General features: G+C 38.4%; 1 long non-coding RNA gene across 2 annotated transcripts in view; it reads right to left on the bottom strand.

Annotated features, from left to right (window-relative positions):
• The window catches only part of LOC134759427 (uncharacterized), a 400963-nt gene that overhangs the window by 122520 nt on the left and 260700 nt on the right, over positions 1-17743 (bottom strand). For both annotated transcript variants that reach the window (XR_010135547.1, XR_010135548.1), the window contains exon 4: positions 7512-7658. This is a non-coding gene — a long non-coding RNA (uncharacterized LOC134759427). The remainder of the gene's footprint in view (positions 1-7511; positions 7659-17743) is intronic.

Here is a 17743-nt window from a genome sequence, read left to right on the forward strand (position 1 = left end):
CAACTTACTACTAGTCTGGCCTGCCTCACATGGACCAATCATATAAAAAAAAAATCTTTAAGCATAGCAATGCAGGGGCTTGCAATAGAAAGCTATTAACATTCTTAATGCCGAGACAGTATGAGTAGGGCACTTCAACAACCTCCAAATCTTAATGGCTTAAAAATGACAACCACAACAACAAAAAAAGGTTTTTCTCACTAACACTACAAGCACATCACAAGTTGGCAAGATAGTTTGTTCAGTGACATCCTTACTCTAGGACTCAGCTGATTGGAAATGGACAATCCTTGTGCAGAAGGAAAGAGCTCTGAAGGATAGAACACAAGTAATTCAATTCTTCTGCCTAAAGGCAACACACACCATTTCTGACAACTCATTGTCTGGAAATAGTCACATGACATGACTTCTCTCAAAACCAAGAGAGCCAGGAAATTCAGTTCTGCATGTCTATGGTTAAAAAAAAGAAGAGGATAACTTGATATTAATGAGCAGCACAGTTTACCTCAGTTTCCCTTCTGGTCACCAAATATTTGGTTAAGTTTCATCACCCTCTCCCTAAAGAAGCCACCCAAAGCTTTCCTCAGGTGACAGATTCAGATTACCCATCCCCTTTCCTGTGAACCCAGTAAACAATGGCAGAACAGGAATAGGATAATTGTAATAAATGGTTTCATTTGGAAATGGGAACAATGAGAGATACAAAACATATACCAATCTGTGGCAGTTCACCTGTCCTACTTGTCAGATACTTTGAAGGCCACCTATGGGGGAAAAGATACATTCCTTGACTAGGCTCCAATCCTGCTTTAAAGAAGAGCTCCCTTGTTTGTTTTCTGCATGGACCAGGGCTTTATATTATGGAATATCATTCATTTTCCATTACTGTTTCGGTCAGATCTAAATGGAGTGTTGAAGTATTTCCTCCCTAGGGACTGAGTAGGCTTTGTAGTCTGTTGCTTACCTATAGAAGGGTGAGGGCCCACAGGTTATTTTATGTCTTGAGCAAGCACGGTTCCCTTTAGTCTAAAAAATGATTCCTTAGTCAAATGACTCTCCTAAAAATGTAGAAAGTTACTCAGATATATTTGATTCTACCCTGTTCCATTTGTCAATCATCACACTCAAAATTCTTTTCAAGACTCATCCTTTTGTATATTTTTTTCCCAGCTTACTCCATGCCTTTGCCTCTCCATTTGTTTGGCTTTGATGGGGAAGTCACACTGTTAGTCTTTTTTTCCCCTTTGAGGCATTTTCTCTAACTGAAAGGACTTGCTGGGTGTTAATTTAATTCATTCAGAGGTTTTTAAATAGTGTAATAGCCACACCCTTGATTTGACTCTTGCTGCAAATCTGTTTTAAATTTTTGTCATTCAAAGCCTTTCTCAATTTTTTTTGAGATCGAGTCTTGCTCTGTTGCCAGGCTGGAGTGCAGTGGCATGATCTTGGCTCAGTGCAACCTCTACCTCCTGGGTTCAAGTGATTATCCTGCCTCAGCCAGCCTCCTGAGTAGCTGGGACTACAGGCATGTGCCACCACGCCCAGCTAATTTTTGTATTTTTAGTAGAGGTGAGCTTTCAACATGTTGGTCAGGATGGTCTCAATCTCTTGACTTTGTGATCCGCCTGCCTCAGCCTCCCAAGCCTCTCTCAGTTTTATTTGTCATTATTTGAGGCTGAGAAGCAATTGTTTCCAAGATACTTAGCAGTTTCTAAAATTGTGAGCCCTCCTTATTCTATTTTGTTCCTTTTTGAAACCTGGCCAATTCATTTCTCTGCTCTTTTCTTTTTTTTGATACATTGCTGAACACAGATACTAGCAAGCAATACATACTAATGACATTCTGTTTTTCTACCTCTTTCCTGTTGCTAAAATTTCATTAAGTGCATGATTGGACTTCCAAGTTATTATAGACATCAGTTCTACCAAATGTTTTGCCAGCATACAATATGGCAACTATTCCAACTCCTCAGAATGTTTCCTTCCCACCCACCACCTGACCCCTAAGCTAATGGCACTTATTTTAGGCTTTTTTTGTGTGTTGTCACCTCACTTCTAGGCATACACTTCTGTATCAGTCAAGATATAATAAATTATGCTGTGATAAGGAACAGCCTCAAAAATCTCAGTGGCTTAAAATAACAAAGATTTATATGTAAATCATGCTGGGAGCTTTTCTTGGTGTCGTCTTGCTCTAATAATATGCTAATTGAGAAGCCATTATCTTAAAAGTTGCCATCACAGAGTGAAAATACATTCTGGAAAGTTTCACATAAGTAATTAAATACTACAATTCCGAATGGACACATCACTTTTGTTCACAACTCATTGGCCAGATATAATAATATGGTGCCACCCAGTCACAAAAGGGTCATAGAATTCAGATTCTCCAGTACTAAAAGGAGAAAAGGACCAGATACTTTTTAAGCATAGTAATGAATACCAGAGCCAATCACTAGGGGTAGAGCCTGAGTAGAAGAGACTCATACAGTGCCCTCTCCCACCTCTGGGGACCTCAGATAGGGAAGCAATGATTCTCGCCATCTGTGTATGCTCAGCAGGCATTACCCACTCATGCAGCCATATGTGTGTGGTTCCAATCTTTTGCCACTTCCTAACTACTTGGAAATGTAGGATTTAGAGACCATTAAAATTGCAGAGACACAAAATGTTAGTAGTTGAGAAAACTTTTGATATCATATACTCCAATTCTTATTTTTTAGAGATAAGAAAACTGTATTTATTAATGTTGACCACTAACAATTTATACCACTAATAATGAAGAGTTACTGAACATTTGCTATGTGCCAGGAAGGTTGCTAAGCAATCAACATGTTTTCTTATGTAATTCTCCAAGCAAATCAATGAAGAGGTATTACTATTTTTAGGTTCGCTTTCTATATTAAAAAACTGAGACTGGAGGACGTCCAAGGGCTTACCTAAGACAGCACAGACAACAAATGCTAGGGTTTGGAATAAAATGCAAATCTGCCTGGGTCCAACATGCTTGTTGTCAAACATTGCATCATACCTCCTCCTATGTCTGGTAATTCATTTATCATTATTAGATTTTCATTTTCAGCACCTTATATGGTCAAGTCCACTTTTCCTCTTGATATCAAAATGCAATGTTTCTGAGTTATGGCATAAGTACACAGAAATACCTTTGCTGAACTGATGCCAATAAAAACTGAATCGCCAAATCCCAAGATGTTTAATTATTGTGTCCAGATGCTGGGATGACAAGTTTTATTTACAAGTCCCTCATTTGTTTCCATGCTTGGTCTGGTTCCTCTTTGCTCTGCAACTGTCCTTGGGGGCATTTCTGCTTAATGGAACAGCAAAATCAATAAGCGGGACTGTTTTATTAGCCTCAACAAATGGCAGAATAACTGTCCTGATGCCCACATTTTGGTAGATCTGTTATCAGGGCTTTGGTGCTCTGCATTTAAAGATAGGCTTTTGTCAGAGAAAGCAGATTGAAAGATGAAAAGAGAATCCCAATAAAATTATGAAAACCCCTAGATCCAGCCATGGCCGAAGTCAGGTAACTTCCATATTCTTCCTTATAAAATATTTTTTTGTTCTCTTCAGGCAGTTTGGGAATAGGTATAGTTAGTTAAAAATTATATCATTGATTTAATTTGTGTTGAAGTCCATTAGTTATACTTTCCAGTCTTCATTTAACTTCATTTGAATAAATAGCTTCTTCTACCCCAAATCCATATGAAGAAGAGGTACTTTAAAGGACACAAATTCATTCCCATTTCTAAGTTATAAAGCCTATGTTTGCATTTCTTTTGTAATTTGGCACTATTACTCAACCTTCTACAAAATAATGTTCACTTCGAAATTATGCACATTGTTATACTTTGATGTCAGCTTTTATTATAGGTCATTAAAATAAAGAGCCTATATTAGTTTCCTATGGCTGCTGTAACAAATTACTACAAACAGTGGTTTAAAACCGCTTAATTTATTCTTTTAAGGTTCTGGAGGCCAGAAGTTAGACATTAGTGTCACTGAGCTAAAGTCAGGGTTTCGGCAGGGCTGTGCCTCCTTAGATGGCTCTAGGGGAGAAAACTTTTCCTTCCCTTTTGCAGCTTCTAATGCTATATTCCTCACATTACTGGGTTATGGACACTTCCTCTATTTTCAAAACCAGCAGCACAGAATCTTCAAGGTCTCTCTTCTGTCACATCACCTTTTCCTCTGCAGCAACATCTTCCTTGGCCTCTGTCTATTAAGGATGCCTGTGAGAACATTTAGGGCCCATCCAAATAATATAGGCTAATCTCCCCATCTCAAAATCTGTAATTTAATTATATCTTTTGGTATATAAGGCAATACTTACCTATCTTTTTTTCCATATAAGGCAGTAACAAAAGTTTCCACGGATTAGAAAGTAGATATCCTTGGGGGTCATTGTTTAACACAGAGCCTTACAGAAACTGCTTCTGCATGTGTTAAAAACCCTAATTCGAGGGTGGTGTTTCCTCAGATATTTTCCTATAGTTTAATAATGCAGTTTTGAAGTCCATCTTGGCAAAAATTTTATCTTAAATTTAAGAGAAATGTGTGGTTTTATACATTTTATGTAAATTTTTAAGGTTTCCTTTTTTTCTCGTCCTGAATTCCAGGAAGCTCATTGTCTGATTTGCTGCCCAATAAAGAAAGTATACTAATCTTATGGGCAACATATCTACCTCTTCTTCCTTTGTGGTTTTGACTTTTAAATTGTAATATTCTGTTAACCATAGGTTACATATATGTGTGTAGTATTTTGTGTGTGTGCATTACTGTAAATCATTTCAGTCTTTTAAAAACCTATTACCAGGGCACCAGGCAATATGCTAAATGTGCTAGAAATACAAGTTTCACGTGGGCCAGAAGAGAAGGTGTATGTGTAAACAGGATAAAATAAAACATGTATTGAACAATGATATAAGTAATGTTTTCTTAGGGTGAAGTAAGGATTCCTAGGAGAGGTGGTGGTATTAGAATTGGGTTTTTCAAGTAAAAAAATTCTGAATAGAATAGATGAAGGGAAAGCAGAGACATGAGCCATTTATGCCTAGTATTCCATTATTAGAACACTAAGCATGTTGGAGTTATTCATATTCTATAGCTCAAGGTCATCAGCAAGGTCTGATTGCAAAAACTCAATAGATTGCAACCTCAGGCATAAATGGGTTAACAAATTCCACATTGAGGGGAGCATTCTTTTTATTATTTCATATAAATATTTTTGGGGACTTTAACATAAGACAGGCATAGTTCTATGCACTGGGGATACCAGAAACAACAAGAGAGATAAAGACCTAGTCTCATGGTATTTGTATTCAGGAAAAAGGTGATAGACAATAAACACAAACAAATAAATGTGTAGTCAAGTTAAAACAGTAAAAGATGTTGTAAAGGAGATTGTTACCTTCCAGAAACATAGAGATGGCCTATACAGCTGGAAAGCACCCAAAGAACATCCAGCTGTTCTCAAGCAGGAATGAGGTTGTCACCCAAGGGACATTTAGCAATGCATGGAGATATTCTTAATATTCACATCTGGGGAGATGCTACTGGCATCTACTTGGTGGAGGCCTGAGAGGCTGCCAAACATCCTACAATGCACTGGACAGACTCACAGGTCAAAGAATTATCTAACCCCATTTATCAGTAATGTGGAAGCTGAGAAACTGTGGGCTAGATCTTAGAGGAAGAGAATGAAACTGGTAAAAGTTCAAGTCACTGAGGTTGGCAGTTGCCAGCATGTAAGAGCTTGTTGGCATTAGTAGCCATTTTAATTTCATTCTAGGTTTAAAGGAAAGCTACTGGAAAGCATCAATCAGGGATGCTAAATGATCTAATTTACATTTTGAATAATTATTTCGGCTGTTGGGTATAGAATTAACTGTAGTTGATTCCACAAGAATCAGAAAGAACAATAAGAAAGCTATTAAAATAATTCATGTGAACTAATCATGAAGACCACAATGCTTTTAAAATATGTCCTCAAATTCTTTGATACTTGATATGTTTTGACTGTGTCCCCACCCAAATCTCATCTTGTAGTCCTACACTCCCATGTCGTGGGAGGGACCAGGTGGAGATTATCATGGGGGTTGTTTTCACATCCTGTTCTCACCAGATCTGAAGGTTTTATAGGCGGCTTCCCCCTTCATTGGGCACTCATTCTTCTCCTTCCTGCCATCATGTGAAGAAGGATATGTTTGCTTCCCCTTCTGCCATGATTGTAAGTTTCCTGAGGCTTCCCCAGCCATGCTGAACTGTGAGTCAATTAAACCTCTTTCCTTTATAAATTACCCAGCCTCAATATGTCTATTATCAGTGTGAGAATGGACTACTACAATACTCCTCCCTCCAAGAGATAGAATTTAATTCCCTTCCCTTGAGTGTCGGGCAGATTTAATAACTTGGGTCTAATGAATAGAATATAACGGAAGTGACAGTAGGACTTCTGAGATTAAGTTGTACAAGGGTTGTGTCTTCCCTTTAGTCAATTTCTGAGGAAAGACAGATGATAATGTCGGAAGAAACTCAAGCCTTATAAGAAATTCCATGTGGTGAGGAACAAAGGCCTCTGTCCTACATCATGCAAGAGACTGAAGCTTCTATTAAAAAGCATGTAAATAAGTCATCTTGGAATCAAGAGCTCAGCTGCAGTTAAGTCTTCACATTACTACAACAACCCTGGCTAATGCCTCAGGAGACTCTGAGGCCAAATCACCCAGCTAGGTGACTCCTGGATTTCTGACTCACAAAAACCGTGAGGTAATAAATGTTTATTGGGGTTTAGGGATATTTTGTAATACTGCAATAGATACCCAATACAGGGAAGCATCTGAGCCAGCTTAGGGGCTTCCTGAAGACAAAGGGAATATAGGATGTATAATAGAGAAAGATAGTAATAAATTCTAGATATAGTCATGTAGTTATACAGTAATAATTATAAGAAATTCTTCCATTGTTTGATATGTTTCTATATATAAAACAAGTGTCTTGTTTTCTTCTTCTCTCACATTTTGTTCCCATCTAATACAAGACATGTTAATAATAATTTACTTTATACTCAAGATTTAAGTTTCAGGAGTGTGAACAGCTAAAAGAAGAATTAACATTACTCAAAGACTAAAAGAAGATTTTGCATTTTGGGGGGCGAAAAGGTAAGCATGTTTTCAACAGTAAGTGGGATAGCAGTAAGTGGAAGCATAATTTTGTTATAATCTTTATTTGAAAATTAGTATAGCTATGTTTCCAAGAGGTGTGCATGGCTGCCAAATTGGCAAGGTGTGTGCTGTGGTGACTTTGTAATGAGTCAAGTTGCCTAGGCTGAACTAAGTTTCTCAGAATTATCCTTTCATATGTTTCTGGTTAGGGTGAGCCACAAGAGACATTTTATAAGTGTGATATTTAGAAGTGACATCATAGCCATTTTGTCTTTTACACTCAATAGCTCAAGGCAGATGATTTCGCAGCTCACACGCAAGGCTTACCTGCTGGATTACCTGCTTGGCATGGTGCAGTAATTAGGTCTGCCACTGTTAGAACTTCCTCTGTATTTTCCTTCAACTTCTCTGACCCGTGGGCCAGGAGCATTGTTAGCTGTGTGATAAAGGGCACCAGCTTCTCCCTCAGGACACCTGAGCCACAGGAGACAGTAAGGACAGACATGGATTTGGTTCATCCTGCGGGTTTCCCCAGGCCCCACATTTCACATTTATGTTCATTTTCTGCCAACTGCCTGTGCTGTAGACTTTAAGCTCCTGCAGCAGACACATGGACAATAGCTTTAGAGAAACTGTTTAACCCACTTCCTCAATCAAGTAAGGTCAAACCCCTGCAACAGAGAACACACACATACACATACACATACCCTCTCTCTATTTCTCTCATTTTCTAGTGGATCACCTTTAAATGAATCCTGACTAATGGTATTAGAGGAGAGATGGTGAGAAGTGGTTGGATTTGCAACATAGTTTGAAGGTAGAATCAATCATACTTCCTGGGGGATTTGATATGGGGATTGAAAGAAAGAGAAGAATCGAGGAGGACATTTGGGTTCATGATCTAAACCACTAGGTGAAACTAAGAAGAATGGGGCAGGGAAGTGACGGTGAATAAAAAGCTTTGCTTTGGACACTCTATATTTGAGATGCGTCGACGTCCAAGTGAAGGTCTCAAGCAAGTACGTAGATACACAAATGTAGCTCAGAAAAGAAATCCAAGTTAGAGATAAAGAATTAGGAATCAGGCTGGATGTGGTGGCTTATGCCTGTAATTCCAGCACTTTGGGAGGCCAAGGAAAGAAGATCACTCTGTCCCAGAAGTTCAAGACCAGCCTAGGCAACCCAGTGAGACCTTGTATCTACAAAAAATATAAAAGTTAACTGGGCATGGTGGTGCACACCTGTGGTGCCAGTTGGGAGGCTAAAGTGAGAGAATTGCTTGAGTATGGGAGGTCAAGGCTGTAGTGAGCAGTGAGCACTTCAGCCTAGGTGACAGAGTGAAATCCTGTCTCAAATAATAATAATAATAATAATAATAATAATAAGACATCTTAAGTCTGTACATGATATTTAAGACAATGGAACAGGATTTCTCTGGGGAGACAGTGTAGATGGAGAATACAAGAGAGATAGAGACAAAACCCTACATTTAGAGATAAATAAAAAGTGGAACCAACAAGGGAGACTGGAAGGGAGCAGTTAGGAAGGTAGAAATGAAATGAAGTGAATGTGTTTGAAAAGCCAAGAGCAGAGAATATCTGAACAAGGAACAAAAACATGCCCCAGAGCTGCTGATGTTCCTGGGACCAAGGGGAGTCCCCAAACTCTAGGCATTCTACATAAGATCCACTCCTTCATCTCCATACTTTAGTTGGCTGGAGTTGAGAGTGGATCTAGAAGCCTGCATACTCTTCACCTTCCCTTTCTTCCAACAGCATTCAAGATTGCCACTGTTCATCTCACCAAGCTACTTACCCTTTTGACTAACTTAAACACTAATCTCTGGAAGCCCAGACTCCCTGGGTCATTTTTCTCCCATCCCCTGAAATCACCTTTCCTATGGTTTGTTACCTCCTGTCATCCCCCTCAACCTCAAACATCAACTCTTTTCTCACAGAAACTCCTGAAACATTCCCACCCCTACAGCATGCTAGTCAGTCTCCAGGAAAAGTCCTTATTTTTTCAACATCCTCTCTAAGTACAACTGAAGCTCGGCTGACTCTCCCCTGAAGTTTCAGCTTGCCATGTAGCCCTCTCAAGTGGTAGCATTTTACCTCTCACATTCTACACACCATAGGGTATGTGGATTGAATGCCCTCTTGTCTTCCACTTCCAAACTGGAATTGTTACCTGTGAATGACATGTAATCAGACTATTCTACCTTGTGGTCACTTAACTTACAACTCCCCGTGGAAACCGCCCCCCAACCCCACTCACCCTTTAAGTTTTCGTTCCTCAATTATCGACTCACTCCAATACTACTCCTGACATAGTTCATGGAGACATCAATTTCCATGAAGACAATCTTCCCAACATCCTAGAATGTTAGTTACTGGCTCATTTCACTTCCAATAATCCCCCATATTTCAGTTATCCACTCCCATACTTATAAATCCTATTTCATCATTACCAGTAAGTTCAACTTCCTCATTAACTCAATTTCAAAAGCCTTCTTGTTTCTGTTTAACTCCTAAAGTTCCCCACATTCTACTATCTTTCAGTTTCCAGGCCCTGCAGCTGACTGGTTTTACAACTGTTTCACTGTCTCCAACTCTGTCATGACCTCAGTATCCCCCTTACCCTGTTTAAATTCCAAGGTTCACGATTATACACTGTCTCTTGCATACATTCTCAATTTCTCAAGCTTCTGAAACTTCTCTGTATTTATTATATTTGTCTAGCAAAATCTCAGCCTTGGTTAAATCCAATATTTCATCTACTTTGTATCTGTATCCTAACAACTGAACATGGTTGGAGAAACTCCCAAACATTATAATTTAATTCATAACTATTAGCCTCAAAGAAGCCCCTCCCCTGTGGTTCTGCAATGAAAATGAAAAATCATTTTCCTAGTTTTTTCATGCTCCTGCTTTTCTAGATGACAATTAAAATTTAGGTTCAATGGTACAAGTTTGTAACATAGGTAAATTGCGCATCATGGGGGTTTGGTTTACAGATTATTTCATCACCGAAGTGATAAGCATATTTGATAGGTAGTTTTTCAACCCTCACTCTCCTACTTCCCTCCACCCTCAAGTAGGTCCCTTGTTGTTCCCTTCTTTGTGTCTATATGTACTCAATGTGTAAGTTTCCACTTATGAGTGAGAATATGTGGTATTTGGTTTTCTGTTCCTGTGTTAGTTTGCTTAGGATAGTGGCCTCCAGCTCCATCCATGTTGCTGCAAAGGACGTGATCTCATGCTTTTTTTATGGCTGAATAGTAGTCCATGGTGTATATGTACCACATTTTCTTTGTTAGCCTACTGCTGATGGGTATTTAGGTTGATTCCTTGTCTTTGCTATTGTGAACAATGCTGTGATGAACATATATGTGCCTGTGTCTTTACAGTAAAGTAACTTATATTCCTTTGGGTATACATTCAATAATGGGATTACAGGATTGAATGGTAATTCTGCCTTCAGTTCTTTGAGAAATCATCAAACTGCTTTCTACAATGGCTGAACTAATTTACATTCCCACCAGTAGTGTGTAAGTGTCTCCTTTTCTCCACAACCTTGCCAGCATCTGTTATTTTTTGACTTTTTAGTCATAGCCACTCTGGTGTGAGATGGTATCTCATTGTGGTTTTGATTTTCATTTCTCAAATGATCTATAATGTTGAATTTATTTTCATATGATTTTTGTCCACATGTATGTCTTTTTTTTTTTAAGTCTGCTCATGTCCTTCACCTACTTTTTTGTGTTCATTTTTTGTTGATGTGTTTCTTATAGATTCTGGATATTAGGCCTTTGTTGGATGCTTAGTTTGCAAATATTTTCTCCCATCCTGTAGGTTGTCTGTTTACTCTGCAGATAGTTTCTTTTGCTGTGCAGAAGCTCTTTAGTTTGAGTGGGTCTCATTTGCCAATTTTTGTTCTGTTGTCTTCAACATGAAATCTTTGTCAGGTCTTATGGCCAGAATGGTATTAAACTACAAGGGTACGATAAACCAGAACAGCATGGTACTGGTACAAAAAACAGACATACACACCAATGGAACAGAATAGAGACCCCAGAAATAAGGCTACACATCTGCAACCATCTGATCTTCAACAAAGTCAACAAAAACAATGGGGAAAGGACTCTATTCAATACATGGTGCTAGGATAACTGGTTAGCCACATGCAAAAGATTGAAACTGAACTCCTTCCTTACACCAGATACAAAAATCAACTCAAGAGGGACTAAAGACTTACATGTAAAATCCGAAACTATAAAAGCCCTGGAAGATAACCTACATGACAATTTTATGCCATGTCCTTAAGCCTCTAACACCTTTACTCTCCTAAATCTCAGCTGATGGCTTTGCTTCCTATTTCACTGAGAAAGTAGAAGCAAAAAGCAAAAAAAATGTTAAGGTCCTTGCCTCCACAAGTAACCATATACTTGCATTTGTGCCCACTTACTGTGTCTTCCTGCCTGACCCTTCTACTCAAGATCAGCCCTTCGACTTGCACACTAGGTCTCAGTTCCTCTCACTTACTCCAGGGCATATTTATGGTAAACTCCCTCTTCCCTATGCATCATCAGTCTCCCTTTATCAGCTCCCACTCTTTATTTTATCATAATCTTAGTTTAAGAACAGGCTATTATTTCTCCTGTCTTAAATAAAGCCTTCTTGACCCTAGTCTCTCTTCCAGCTACTACTCAATTTCTTTACCCCCAAATATTTATATATAGCAAACATTTCCAAATATTTACCTATATTTGCTATTGTTAATTTCTTTTCTTCCATTCTCTCTTGAACTCATTCCATTTAGGCTTTTGCCTCTCACTTATCCATTGAAGCTACTCTTGTCAAAGTTACAATTGCCCTACTTGATGTTATGTCCAATGGTTAATTTGTAGTGCACATCTTACTGGAAATTTCAGCTGCCTTTAACATAGTCTTTTTCTTGAATACTGTTCTTTCTTGGCCTCCTGAATTTCATGCTATTTTTGGCCTCACAGGCTACTCTTTCTTAGCATTTTTGTCTGTTTTTTGCTGATTCTTTCTCATCATATTGACTTCTGAATTTTGGAATCAGATAGGTTTTTCTGTTTGTTTGTTGAACCTGAATACACAGTATCATGAGAATTCCAACAGTGTTTGGTTTCCATGAATGCACCTTGAGGATGAATATTTTCCAAATAGCTCTGGAAGTGCCTTATGTCAAAATCTGTACTTGTTGATTACCTGCCCATCTCAAGGTTTCCAATATACTGAGATCTTTTTTTTTCCTTCTATCTGCCTCAGCAGTATTTTAAGTTGCTTATTAGAGCAGCATTCAGAATATTAATGAGGACTAGCACACTCATCTATTAAATTACAATGGCATGTTAAAATTCAGAAATTCTGTATCATCCTTATTTTGGAGCTTGGGCCGCTAATAAAGAAAACACAGTGTCAAGGTGATTTTCAGATCATTTTAACAGACTAACTAATGTAAAAGGATAAGAATTTCTATCCTGGACTGCTTTCCATTTCAAAGTTGATGAGAACACTGTTCAGCTGGCAATAAAGATAGAAAATTTATAAGGGTATGCAAGGTAGCTTATGGCGCAACCTAGCTGTTGAATTTTTCATCTGTATCATAAACAAAGAAGGATAAGAAACATTTACTCTGCATTTCAAAAAACTACACATGAAAATAGACTGTGGAGTGGAAAACCAGCACAATTAATTTCCAGTCTTTAAAATGTCACTGCATTTCAGACACTTCTGTGTATGGTTTCTTGCTCTTTTTTACTTTTTATTAAACTTTATCAAATTCCTATCTCATTTAGAGAACAAGTCACTGAAGAGCAGCAATGAAGGTTTTATAGATCCCAATTACATTATAGATTCTGAGCTAAATGTCATCCCAGTATCTCGGTGTAGCAGTGATTAACCTGAGGAGATTTTCTTATCTTTATAACCTGCTTATGCTACAATACAAAGCCTGATAACAATTCTTAAGCCTAGGTAAGATGAATTATCATCATGGATGTTGGCAGAAAGTTAAAATTGGAAATGCAAAATAAACTGCTTGAAATTTTAGAGATTATGTATTATTACTGTAATGGATGTTTCCAGAGATTTGGGCACATACTCAGAAGATGGAAGGGAAGATTAAATCAAATATCTCTAACAGGGACATCAAGGGACCTTTAGAGGGTAGAATGTTTATCTCCTCTGATGTCAAACTCTCTGACATCAACTGGATTCAACAGTGTCCTTGTCTTATCATCAGGTCAATAGTTATTAATTTCATCTGATTCAGGTAAAATTTATGATAATATTTTACTTTTTGCCTTCCCTTACTGCTAATGTAAGGGACATCCCATTTTCTAAGTATTGTTTTTTATTTATTTGTGTGTGCGTGTGTATATATATATATATATATATATGTACACACACACACATATACGCACATATATAATTATAGTAAATTTTATCTCTGTCGAGTACTTTACAAGGTGTGCTATTGTTTAAGAAAGAGAAATGCCATTAATATTCATGGATCACTTTGGTTTAACAGATGGAAGATTCTTTTTAAATTCATCCTTAAAGTTGACTTTTTAACATCTACTATAACTTCTTCACATACAATAAATATTTATGCGCATTCAAGAAGGTTATAAAAACCACCTGTGATAAATGTTAATTATTAGTGAACTAACAAATGTACTCAGGCTCCTGCAAGACTCTCTTGCTCAATTATTATAGATGTAAATTAGAGACCTGAAGCCATAAACAAGGATACGATGCACTGGCATGGGGGAGAGCTGTGAGCAGCTGGTCACAGTGATGTTTTGTTTTGCCAGCATAGTATTTTCACATTGATTTGCCAACATTTAAAAATTTTGTGTTCACAAAGGCATCTGAATATCTGCTTCTTCTGAAATATTGGGGGATCTGGGAATACTTGGCCTATATTCAATGATATGTATGCTGGTAGATGTTTACCATCCAGACTTCAAGAAAAGTCTTGATTTGTATCATTTGCCTGTTTCTATGGTGCAAATACTATGCCATGGCTGATTTCTAGCTACCAAGGTGACCTTCTTTACTGGAGTTGGGAAGAAGTACACAGTCTGCTCTCACAAACTAGTACAGTTTCAGCACACCACTGTCTGTATTACTCCTCAACAAAATTGGCTGAAGTTACCAGTTGCCCCTTTTAGACAAGGTACAATCTCTCTGATTCATGTTCTGCATCTCATCTGTGTCACTTATTCACATGACATACTAATTTGCATAGGAGTTTTGTTTGTGCTTGTGATCTCTGTCATAAGAAATAATTATGTTGAGACTCAAGGTCTGGAACCTTAGAATTATAAATAAGCTCAATGTTATTTTAAGTAGGCACTGTATATTTAAGGCCTTAGGTTGAAAAGAGCTGACCCAATTAGAGGAACAGGATAAACTGGGGATAGAAAGAGTACACAGATGCATTGGACCAATATCCATGCCTCTGTAGCATGTAGCCCCAGTTTTTTCTGGAGAACTTGACCTTTGCAATGATTACTAGCCAAAGATTGGGGCAGAAATGGTGTCAATGCTAGGATTCCAGTGCTGGATCATATGAAAACTGCTGGTTTGGGAGGCAGCCTCCTGGACTGTGTAGAGATGACATCTTAGTCTGGGCTGCTATAAAAAATGACCATAGACCAGGTGGCTTAACAAAACACTTATCTCTGACAGTTCTGAAGGCTGAGAATTCCAAGATCAAGGTGCCAGTAGATCTTGTATGAGATGAGGACCCACTTCCTGATTTGCAGCTGGTCATCTTCTTGCTGTGTTTTCATATGGAGGGGAACAGAGAGATAGAAAGCAAATCTTCTCATGTCTTTTTATAAGGGCACTAATCCCATTAAAGAGACCTTCACCCTCATGACCCAGTCACCTCCCAAAGGCCCAGCCTTGTACTACCATAACATTGGGTATTAGGATTTTAACATGTTAATTTTGTGGGGACACAAACATTCAGTCTGTTGCAGCTGGTAACCTGAGTAAGCACCTAGTAATTTCAGTTGGCCTCATACCTCCCCATGTACCTCTGGGGAGGTGTGGCCAGGTAGCTGCCTGGTCTATAAGAGGGCTGACTTGCCACACCCACCCTAGCCCTTTGCATACTCCACTGCACTGCTTTCATGAACCAAGGCTAAGCCTGGCCAGAATTACCCTATATGACTATGAGGATTGTACTCTGCACAACTTTAGGGGGGACCTTCCCCATATAGACTATAATCTAGATGGTTTTCCCTTAGCCATTTAGCACACAGCCTGTGAAACACACCTGTGTACAAATAAATTAAGACCCAACAAATGAGGACATGCAAAGGGTATTTATTCAGAGATTGCTATAGCAGGGAAGTCAGCCACTGTCACCTGCATTTGCAGAGACTCTAAGGCAGGCAGAGGAGCGAGATAGCTTTATAATGGAACAAAAGGAAGGCCTGATTGGAGGTTGTTAGCACAGGGAAGCTGTAGGCAGGCTAACTAGAAGCAGTGTATCCTATGGGATTGGTTCTAGGTGCCTTATTTGGCTTTTCGTGGTTGGTTTTAAGTTGGAAGCAGGAACAAGAATTAGAAAAGCTGCCTTTTATTAATCAAACTCTGGACATTTGGAGCTGATTGTTATAGTAGTTATTATTTAGCTTCCCAGAATGTTACTAGAGATAGCAGTCCTGACTTCCTACAAGTCTGGCTTATAGAAGACTGGGCAGATTGCTGCAGGCTGTGGGTCAGAGTTCTATTTTAATATATGGTCTGGCCATTGTCCTGTGTATATCCAATCTCTCATCTTGTAACCTATCTGTCTTTCTGATTGTCTACTTTTCTCTGTTATACATTTTTATTTTTGAGTCTATTTGCAAATTGAGCCTTGTCAATACCAGGTCCTCTAGCAGTCAAAATAATTTTTTACAATGGCATGTTTTAGGCAATGATGGGATATTGGTGGAGATGGGGTAGAATAGTCTATGTCTCATAGCTGCAAAAGAGCAGTAGGAATAAATAGAAGAGAAGGGTCAGCCCCACTCAGCAAATCATGTTTGAAGGCCAGTACTTCTTCACCATTGGCTCATCATATTTTGGGATTGTCCAGCTTTTAACTTATGCCTTCATTGGATGAGTTTTTATCTAAAATGATAATTGACTTTAGCTACTCATTCTGAGATACTAAAATCAATGAAGGGGTTAAATATACCTTAATGCACTTAACTTCTAAGGGTGCAAAAGTAAAAACTAAAAAAACTATTGCAAAATGAAATATAATTAAGTGATATGAAAGTAAATGGAATACAACAAAGGCCTTGCTAGTTATTCTTCCCTGCAAATGACATGCTCTTATATATATATTTGTCTCTGTTTTTGGACTTATCTCTGGAATAGGAGCAGGGACAGTGCTCCTTTGAATTACCCACAGAACAGGTTAAGTACCTTCAACATGTTGCTGGCCAGTCAGCTAAGCTATGCAGTTTTTCAAAGGGAAGAAGTTGTACAAGATAAGGCCCAAGCAACAAGTTGTATCATGCACATAACCACTGCTGGTAGCTTTATAGAGAATGCTGTTGACCTCTGACCAGGCCTGGGTCAGAGTCTAACCTCTGTGTCCTCTGGTCAATAGATTCAGCCCCTGTTCTTATCCAGAGTGGCACATACAGTAAACATCATTCCATTTACTTGTAAACTTGACAAATGGTGTGCAGCGAATTTAGCTTCCAAATGTATTTGGTTTCATGTTAAAGATATAAAATATATTCATTAAAATTGGGATTTTTCTGAATTCTGCTCTTCATTCTATTTCCATATTGCTGCTCTCTCTATCCCTTCAATATTCTACTTTTCCAACCCTTAGACATTGAAACTTACTATGGTTTTCCCTTTTCTTTCTCTAAAATTCCACCTTTTAAAGATAGTTCCTTTGCAACGAAGTAATTTCTGTCTAGTTTTGCTTTGTCTTAACATGCACTATGAAGAACTTGGAATCCTTGCCTCAGGCTCTGGTTTCTAGGGAGATTTACTATAAGAGTGCCTTTATGCAGTACATACACTATTCAACTATACAAGCAGGCTGTGGATGGGCCTCCCTTGTTTTCCTTTGTACAGCCTTCCACCTCTTCCCTCAACTTATTTTTCTAAAAATACTTCATTAGGTTTAGTCTATAATGTAATACTTCAGAGCTTGCAAAATTGTAGACTGATCACATGGTTAGTTATAGTTCCACTGGCCTTCTTTTCTCTCATTCTCTTCCCTGTTCCTGTTTTAATGTCTTGGGCCTGCTACTGGCAGCCTGTGGGCATTGCTCAGCCCAGCCAGGAGCCTACATGAGTAAGAGGGCTGCTAAATTTTCTTCTACTTTGTAATATGATATTAACTGGCTGTGCAGCTTGTTATCATGGAAAGAACAGAGAATCTGGATTCTTCTATGGTATTTGGCTTTTGACTTTTGCTTATTTTAGGTCATCTGTTCTAAACTTTCCTCTAGTCTCCCCTGCCATTGATGTACTGCTGTCTACCTCTCTGCATGA

The sequence above is a fragment of the Pongo abelii genome, chromosome 9, assembly GCF_028885655.2.
Source record: "Pongo abelii isolate AG06213 chromosome 9, NHGRI_mPonAbe1-v2.0_pri, whole genome shotgun sequence".
Taxonomy (NCBI): Eukaryota; Metazoa; Chordata; class Mammalia; order Primates; family Hominidae; genus Pongo; species Pongo abelii.